Raw genomic sequence first — 9,956 nt, 5'->3', positions numbered from 1 at the left:
TGACTCCGCGCCTCCAGCATACGATAATACGCCTCCATTTATCATAGTTAAAAAACAAAATACATGTCCCTCAACCATAATATGAAGGCGGCGCCAGTAGCGGATCCAGATCCAGCCCCTTTCCCCAACGATCTTGGGGGACCCGCGGGAAGTCGGGGTATTTGGGTGGGGGAGCATGTTTAAATTACTCCAACCGAACTTTCCGACCTGCTAACGGGGCTTACACCTCGACCCTGTTAACCAAGGGGCTGCGCCCCTCTTACCATACCCCAACCAAACTTTACGACCTAACAGCTAACTGAGGGGCATTCAAAGAAATGCTTATGTCCCCTTCTTCAACATTAGCTATTACATTACTGACGACGCCAAGATGGTCCGCCGGCTTCACCAGACCCGTCCTCCTCCGAAGAAGCTTCGTCACTAACCTGCTTCACGTTCAGTTGGCCGACGTGATGCAAACCTCCTTCACGCTGCTCAGACGTGCTACCAGTAAGTGAATACATAGTCGATATGACGGTTGAAAGATTCTTATGACGTAAATTACTTACTGTTTAGATGCTTCATTATGACCATAATACAGTGAAGAGGGGCTTCTGCCCCTCGGACCTCTCTTTGGTATGGAGAGGAGTGAAATTGTGTGGTTTCCAGACGTTCTAAAAATCCCAGAATGTACGAAATTTCCCTACATCTAAGTAATTGTAAGGAATTTCCTACATCTAGGTATTTTTCAACCCCATAACTCAAAAAACTATGCATTTGTGACGCATTTCATGTATACCACCGCATTCCCTGCAGTCTCAATGGCCCCCTAGCCAATTTTGGTTGCGAGGGGTTTGTATGGGCAAACACTAGAATAATACCGTATTATTTTGCCCAGCAGCATATAAAAAACAGGACAAGAAAAACGAACGAGATCAAGGGAGACACATAATGCTTAAATAATTGACACCTTGTAATGATATATATGTGTGTGTGTGTGCACGGGGGGACTGTTAGTTTAAGAATGGTACGGGAGGCCGTGGACGCATCACACAATCACTATTTGGGCAGTATAGGGATGAGCGAGAGTGGAAAGTCGTGTGTAGCGGGGCCATGGGAGGGGTGGGCATGTAGTTAGCAAGTTCAGAAGAGCAGTCAGCATGAAGATATGATAGAAGACAGAAAAGGATGCAACAGTGTGGTTGAATTTAAGAGGTAGAAGACTGTCAGCAAGAGGAGGGGAGCTGATGAGACGGGGAGAGCCTTAGACGCCACTCTGGTCAGAAATGTTGAGTGTTCTTGCGTGCTTCCAGGTGTCCTCAGTCTGGATGAGTTGCATTAAGCCAGCATCATGATCTCGTGTGGGGATGCCCAGGACTGTGCCTTTTTGGCGAGAGTACTTGGAGCACCACCTGGGGGAAGTTGGCCTGCCCCCCAACGGCCCAGCCAGGTGCCCCACACATGGACCTCCTCAGGCAGCCCAACACAGTGTCCATCAACAGCTCCAAGGTATGTCGGCATGTGAAAGAGTATTGGTAGAGGATGGAGAAGTCTGCAGAATCCTCACTTTACAGCAGGCATCAGTGCATATAACAAATCCTGAGTGGCAATGACAGTCGCTTAACCCCATCAGTGTCCGGCCCAGCTCAGTATGCAAAGAACACCCCTACAGGAAAACAGCTAGGCAGTTGACAGTAGGACAGAAGAGGCTTGTAAGGAGGAATAAATGTCATGGTGAGCAAACTATAGAATCACACCCTTTTTAACCAGTAACCACAGGAGATTCCTGAGCAGGGTGTGCTCAGAAACAGTTTCCATTGTCAGGGATACAGTAATTGTCATTTGCTGGGATCTGGACAATAGTTGGCTTATGTTATTAGGCTGTCTTCTCTGTCATGGGTTACTTTCATATGTTTATTACTGTTCGTAATATGTTTTAATAATAACTGAGCTCAAATGTGACTCCTTGCCCTGTGTCTGCAAGGAACTGGGAAGGTGATTGTGGTGTCATTAATATTATTGTTATTACTATTATTATTATCATTATTATTATTATTATTATTATTATTATTATTATTATTATTATTATTATTATTATTATTATTATCATTATTTTCATTATTAGTATCATCATCGAGGTTCATAAAAGTAGGTCAAGGGAGGATAGAAGAATGATCCGGAGCCAAACCCTTGGTGAGCAGACATGGATATAAAGGAGAAAAATACAAGGGGGGACAAACACAGTGCCTGATGAGTTGCCTGACAGCCACAACCTTTCTCCAGGAATGGTGGGACATCCGGCACAGCAAGGATGGGCTGGCGGAGGAGGAGCTGTACGTGAGTGGCTCCAGAGTGGTGTGGTCCCAAGCTCAGGCTGGCCGAGTGGCGTCCCGTCAGGTTGTCAACCCGCGACTCAGCTGTGGTACAAGCCATGTTTGCCACCTTCTACACCTGCCCAGACCAACCGTCCCTGCTGGGAGAACCTGTCCCTCAAGAACCCACAGGTAGCCTTTGCTCTTTGATTATTTGACCAAACAAAGACAACAACAATTAAAAAAGCCCGCTGTACGCTGCTCCGAATAAAGGCCAAAAGAGAGGTCAGTTTTGGGTGAAGAGGAGTCTTGATGCCCTCCTCTGTTACCGTAAACCAGGGTGACTTCGGACAGTTTTCAAGGTTTTTTCCTTATGAAATTTTTGTTTCTAGGCCTAGGATCTATGCTGAGTGTGCATTTACTCTGTATTGTTAAGGGCTATCATTACATGGTGCAACATTTTCACTAAACTTAATAGTTTTTGTGCTAAGTGAAAAAATATGGGTGTCCAAAGTCACCATGTCTGGCGGACTTTGGACACCCTTGGGGGGACTTCAGACAGTGGCTATATTTCATTGGGTTTACGTATCTGAGCCTGTTCGCACATTCCGGGGGTTACTTCGGACACTGTTGTACCGGGGGGAAAATAAATGGCAAAAAATCTTAGGAAAGAAGTTCCACATTTCAGGTCAGTAGTAGCAGGGAAGTAAAAAATGGTCAATAATTTTGAAAAAAATGTTATTACAAAAAAGTTATAAGATGCAGAGCACAGTTTTATTTATTTTTTGGAAGCTTAATGATTACATAATCACCACACGAAATGTTTATAATGGTAGGGCAACATTCAAGTGTGTTGGGCTTTTTGAAGTGCACACTATTTTACATCTCATTTATCATATTTTATCATGATGCATTTCACTAGAAATTTATTCTTGTGTATGTTATTTTGTAGCCAAGTACTTCTACTTCATATTTTCATGATGTGTAGAACATTCAGCATCACTGGACTGGCACCACCACCGCCGTTATGGACCCAAAAGTTAACTTGAGTTCATCTCTGGACGTGCTCTGCGCCGGGCCCGGGCTCCGTTGGTGACGTCACTGACGGTCGACGGATCCATGAAAATGGAATAGTGGGAACCCCGCCTTAGTCACCCCACGATGTGTAGTTATATTTAGGTGTCCGAAGTTACCCCATTTTGAGCCATTTTTCAACATGCCTCCATTCAAGTGACATTTACAGGTGTGTAGGATATGTTAAGCACCCCTGAATCATTCTAACTGTTCTAGTTAAGCATGTTTCTGATTGTTTTCTCTAGTTTTGATGATGTGTGTGATACAGATCGTTCCTGCCAGAAGTTTTCCAAGGGGGGTAAATTTTTCAAAATTTCAAAAACACATTGTGCTGGTTTTCAAAACAGAAACATGTCTCAAGAAAACAACATTCTTATTCGAAAACTATAAGGCAAAAGACAAATTCTGATACTAAATTCATCTAGTTTGTCAACTTTTTATCCACTTTTTGTCCGAAGTCACCCCGTATCCGAAGTCATCCCTGTTTACGGTACCTTTGAATATTAATTAGTGTGTGCAACAAGTGACAAGCCACCTCTCAGTCACTTCAACATCCAAAGTATTATTTTGAGAGTGGATTTGTGGGTCACTTTCACAGAATTCTTTACATTATTTCTTGGCACATCATTATTTCTGTCTGCAATGTAGCTTTAAGGAAACTAGTATCAACATAATAGTGTCTTCCTTATACATATATCCATCACCAGCAGCCCTGATGATGGCCACTCACAGCACGTCATGTTCAAAAGTCAGGGATTCATGCCGTTCTTTATCTCTTCCGTGCAGGTTTCCTTCAGGCGAGTCGCTGCATCGTGGAGCATGACTGCCTAACCCTCGTCACGGAGAAGGAGGGAGACCACTACTCTGTTGCTCTCCCATGCCCGGTGAGTGGGCCTGAGGGGCATGATTTGCATAGATTTACATAGAAAACCAGACCACACAGACCCCATGGTCCAGACTTGGTGGTCTGTCCTTAAACCTAAGTGATTTTACATTAATCAGAAGACTCCAAAACGTTGCATTTCTACTCTAGTTGATATTAAGTTGAAGGAAGTGACGGTCGAGCTTATTTTTGAAGGAGTCAATCGTTACACTGGACCACTGACGGTGGAAGCTTATTCCATTCTCGCGCAACAACGGTGAAGAAAAATTTGGTGCAGTCTGAATTTACTTGTCTACATCTGAGTTTTCCGCCATTGTTCCTCGTGCGCAAAGTGTCATCGATCATAAACAATGTTGATCTGTCTACATTCGTGAAACCATTAAGTATTTTAAAACATTCGATCAGTTTTCCTTGGAGGCGACGTTTCTCAAGAGAGAACATGTTAAGGGTAGAAAGCCTTTCTTCGTAGGATTTGTTGCGCAAGGAAGGGATCATTTTCGCTTGACGCTGAACACCTAATTTAGCAATGTCCTTAGCATGGTGGGGAGAACAAAACTGTACCGCATATTCCAAGTGGGGTCTGACTAAACTATTGTAGAGTGGAAGTATTACATCTTTATTCTCGAATAAAAAGTTTCTTTTAATGAAGCCCAACATTCTGTTCGCTTTATTTGCTGCATCGATGCATTGCTTTGAGAATTTGAGGTTTGACGCGATTTTGACCCCCAAGGCACTGAACGCTTTTGAGTTTAACGACGCGCATTTCGTAATCGAACTTCTTATTCCTTGTTCCAACTTGAAGGACCTGGTACTTGTCTACGTTAAAGGGCATCTCCCATCTATCCGACCAAGCTGAAATTTTGTGCAAATCCTCTTGGAGGCTTTGCCTGTCTTCGTCAGTGCGAACCGAGTTACCAATCTTTGTGTCGTCTGCAAATTTACTCATGCGATTATTGAGTCCGACATCCACGTCGTTTATGTAAATAATGAAGAGCACTGGTCCAATGACCGAGCCCTGAGTGACGCCACTAGTGAAAGTCGCCCACTCTGAGTTAAATCCACAATCACTATTCTTTGTTGTCTGTTTCTCAACCTATTCGCGATCCATTGGTTTACTTGACCGTCAATACCTATTTGCTTTAATTTGTAAAGTAATTTATGATGCGGACTTTATCAAACGCTTGAACTCAAGATATACTACGTCCAGTGATTTGGTTACGTCATAAACAGTGAAGAGGTCGTTATAAAAGGTTAATAGGTTTGATAGGCAGGATCTGTTGTTTCGGAAGCCATGTTGTGAGTCCCCAATCAATGAGTGGCTTTCAAGGTAATTCACAATTTTGTCTCTAATTATGCCCTCAAGTAGCTTACCTACAACCGAAGTTAGACTAATGGGCCTGTAATTACCTGGTCCTTTTTTGTCTCCTTTCTTGAAAATCGGTGTCACGTTAGCCTTTTTCCAATCTGAAGGGACGATGCCTTGTCGCAAGGACATATTGAATACGGTTGTGAGGGAGGAGAGTATTTCGCTCTTTGTTTCTTTCAGCAGAGTTGGATATACTTTGTCAGGTCCAGGACTTTTATTTGTTTTAAGTGAATGGAGAGCTTTAAGGACTTCATCGGTTGTTATTTCAAAATTAGGCAATGCATGCTCGAGATTTACAATAGTACTGGTGTTGGTGGTAGCGAGAGGAAGACTGTTAGTATTAAACACCGAGGAAAAGTAATTGTTTAAGAGGTTTGCAATGTGTTGGCTGTCAGTCACTAGTGCACCGTCGCTGTTTGTTAAAGGTCCAATACCACTTTTGATCGCCTTTCTGTTGTTTATGTAACTGAAGAAAGATTTCGGATTATTTTTACAGTTGGCTGCAATATTTTCTTCGTATCTACGCTTTGCCTGACCTACTAGTCTTTTTACTCGTCGCCTGGCATCATTATAAAGTCTAATGTTTTCGGGCGTGCTTTGTTCTTTCTTTAACCTGTAAAACAATTTTCTCTCATTGACTGATTGTTTAATTTCGCTATTAAACCACGGTGGGCTTTTATTAGTGTTAATTTGCTTCTCGCACAATGAGATGGTCTTGTACTTGAGGAAGTAGTTGGAAGTTGTTTGCAGTGAGATTGGGTGTTGAGGTTCCTGAGATGGAGCTTTAGTGTCTTCATACAGTAGATATCCAGTGGTCCGGCATTTGTGGTTATCCAGCATGAAGCTTGTTCCCTGCAAGCCAGATTAGCAGACTTTTGCAGCACAGTGTTGGTGTTTGGGGCACTGAACAGGCAGCTCATGTCTGTATTCTCAGACACTGCCATCCATCACATCAACTGTTTCCAAAGGGGATTAATCGCATTCTCATGAGTGTTTTTCCACGTTCATGGTACAGAGGAAGGGTCACAACACCACCAGGGTCATAACACTACCCCAGGAAAGGCTCACAACTCCTACAAAAGTCTTGTCAGTTGTGCGAACTTGAACGCTGAAATGTTTAATAATGTGACCGAGTGTTTTATGCTGGGTCACTTACTTCACTGTTCACTGGGTGTTTGGATGCTACTGACCAGGCAGCTGTTAGGGTCCTCCTCCTCCTCCTCCCTACCTGCTCTGGGTCTCATAATAATGATAATATTTTAAGTTGTGTTCTCCGCCAGGTGAGGAAGGTGTGGCCAATCAGGTACGGGATCCTGCTGGAGCAGCGAGTGACGGCCTCAGAGATTGACGCCCAGAAGAATGAACCGGAAAGCCTCCCGACCTTTTACAGTTTGCTGAACCCGCTGGACGAAACCAATCCGCTGCTCTATTGCACAGGTAAGACTTGAGTGAGTGATATAAGTTGTAAGAAGTGTAAGTTAGCAGGCACAGACTTATATGGGTAGTGTAAGATATAATACACAATGATAGGGTAAAAAAGTTAGGAAGGTCATGTAGGGATGTAGCCAGTAGTCACACCCTCTTGCAGACTCCTTGTGTTCTTATGTAGTTGAAGGTCTTATACGTAATGGTAGATTAAAAAGTCAGGAAAGTCATGTCATGTCTAGAGCTTATAAAACTTCCAGATTTTTTTTTTCTTTTTAACAGTTAAGGAAGCAGCTCAAGGGCAAATGTATGCACACACACACACACACACACACACACACACATGCGCACACACACACACACGCATGCACACACACACACACACACACACACACACACACACACACACACACATGGCGGACAGACACAGCTGATCTCCAGACGTGCTAGGGTACGGTCGTGCTGTCCCGGAGAAACAAAGGCTGTTGACAGTGTACAACATCGAGAAATGAGCGAGGAGGAGGCGGGGGCGGCGGCCTTGCCGACCCCGCTGGCATTGTGTACACCGCAGGGCGCAGGGGTCAGGACAAGACAGGCAGCAAAAAGGCAAGAGTTTGAGTTTGAGGGCTTCACGGATGACATGGAGAGCCTCAGAGACAGAGCCGGTATGTTGAGGAGGCTCATAGACTTGGAAAAGGAGATGAAGGATATGAGAGATTGAATGGGGACGCTGGAGAGAGAGGTGGACGTTTTGAAGACAGAGAAGGATGTTTGGAAGAATGCGTATAATGACCTGCACAAGCAGGTAACATTGAACGAGAATAGGCAGAAGACGCGGAGGCTAAAGTCAAGGAATTAAAGGAAACGCATAATGTCTGGAAGGAGGAGCAAGAAAAGGAGAATGTCAGCTTTAAGAAAATTGTGGAGGAGCAAGTCAAGGCTAAGGATGAAGCTATAACTGAAAAGGTGATCAAGGTGATAAAAGGAAAACCAGAAATAGTGAAGGACTCTGCTGAAAAGAAGAAGTCTGTAGTAGTTGTGGGCATTAATGAAGAGCACATGCCAGTCAGACACACAAGGGAAAAGAAGGAAAGGAAGGCAGTGGAGCAAGGAATTGAAGCAATTCAGGAAGGTCATGAGCTGGTAGGGGAGATCAAAGAAGTATTCAGGCTTGGAAAGTATGAAGAAGGAGCCCAACGACCAGTTAAAATTAGATTTAGGTCTCAAGTGGCTGCAGAAGAAGTGGTGGGAAAGTCATGGAAGTCAGCAAGAACAGAGGCCTACAAAAAAGTCTGGGTAAGAAAGGACAGAAGTGTGGAGGAAAGGAACACGATAAGAGAACTGAAGAATCAAGCCAATGAAAAGAATGAAGCAAGGTCAGAAGAGGAAAAAAGGAAGGTTTTCTGGAGAGTGATGGACATGGACCTAAGGAAGTGGTACAGAAGGGAAGAGGAGACAGCTTGAAGGTGGCACACACTAATGTGAACGGGTTAACATCGTCAATGTTAGAAATAGGAGATTACCTGAGTAAGGAAAAAACAGATGTTACGGGGATTACGGAAACCAAATTGACTGGTAGTACAGATGCATTTAACTTAGGGGATGGTGTATGGATGAGAAATAGAGAAAATAAACAAGGAGGAGGAGTGATGCTATTGTTGAAGAGAGAATGGACAGTGGAGGGTGTCACCTATGGCGAAGGGGAGGCGGAGGTCTTGAGTGTGGGAACAAGACTGCAAAGGGGAGGAGGCAGAAATATCATAGTGGTGTATGTCCCTCCAAAAAACAATTCATGGACAGAAGAATGGTACAAGAAGAAGCTGGAAGACACATTGGATTGCCTAAGGAGGTTGCTGAAGGAGAAGGATAAGATTTTGATAATGGGGGATTTTGATTGTAAGGAAGTGTCATGGGAAAACTGGTCAACGGAAGGAAGTGAAGCTTCATGGGGGAACAAGGTTTTGGAATTGGTTATAGATAACGTCCTCACACAGTGGGTGGAGGAAAATACAAGATTCAGAGGAGAAGACGAGCCATCTAGATTGGACTTGATAATCACCAGGGAGCCAGATTCCATAGAGGAGATGATCTATAAGAGCCCTATAGGGAAGAGCGATCACGTACTTATCGAATACATATTACGAGAAGGAGGTAAAATAATCAGGAATGAGGACTACAGGAAGAATGGTTTAACTTTAATAAGGCAAATTTTGAACAACTTGGGAAACATTTTGATGAAGCACAATGGGATACTCTTTTTGAGGCTGATAATGTTGAGGAAAAATGGGCTATCTTTCTACGGATTTACAACGAAGGAGTGGAAAAGTGGGTACCAAGGATGAAAGAAGGCCAGACATCAAGAGAAGAGTGGTACAATAGAAAGTGTGTAGACGCCAAGCAGGAAAAGGAGAAGGCATGGAACAAATGGAGAAAAATAGGAGGATGGATCTATGGAATGAGTACAAGAGGAAGAGGAATGCTTATGTCAAAGTAAGAAGAGAAGAAAAAAGGAATTTTGAGAAAAATATTGTAGATAAGTGCAAAGACCAGCCAAAACTGTTTTATAAGTTCATAAATGGAAAGTTGAAAAATAGAGATGAAATTCAGAAAGTTAAAGTTAATGGTGAAACTTTTGATAGTATAAGTGAAATAGTAGAAGTGATGAATAATTGTTTGCAAACAGTGTTCACAAGGGAGAGTGAGTTTGAAGGTGTAGATGCAGTGCCGGGGAATAGAGTGCATGGGTCTGGAGAGAATACAAACATCAGCAGATGAAGTTATAAAATTATTGGAAGAATTGGATGCGAGGAAATCAGCAGGACCGGATGGTATATCAAATTGGGTGCTAAAAGAGTGTAACCAGCAAATAGCTGAAAAGTTGAGCAACTTGATTAATGTCTCACAAGCACAAGGGAAG

At 43.3% G+C, this 9,956-nt stretch overlaps 1 pseudogene; it reads left to right on the top strand.

The window, feature by feature from the left end:
* Nucleotides 1-1,330: 1,330 nt before the first annotated feature.
* Nucleotides 1,331-9,956, top strand: part of LOC126994562 (anaphase-promoting complex subunit 1-like) — a 12,509-nt pseudogene continuing 3,883 nt past the window's right edge.

The sequence above is a fragment of the Eriocheir sinensis genome, unplaced genomic scaffold (assembly GCF_024679095.1).
Source record: "Eriocheir sinensis breed Jianghai 21 unplaced genomic scaffold, ASM2467909v1 Scaffold82, whole genome shotgun sequence".
NCBI lineage: Eukaryota > Metazoa > Arthropoda > Malacostraca > Decapoda > Varunidae > Eriocheir > Eriocheir sinensis.
The sequence above is the reverse complement of the archived record's forward strand: the minus strand, read 5'-3'. Positions and strand labels throughout refer to the sequence as shown.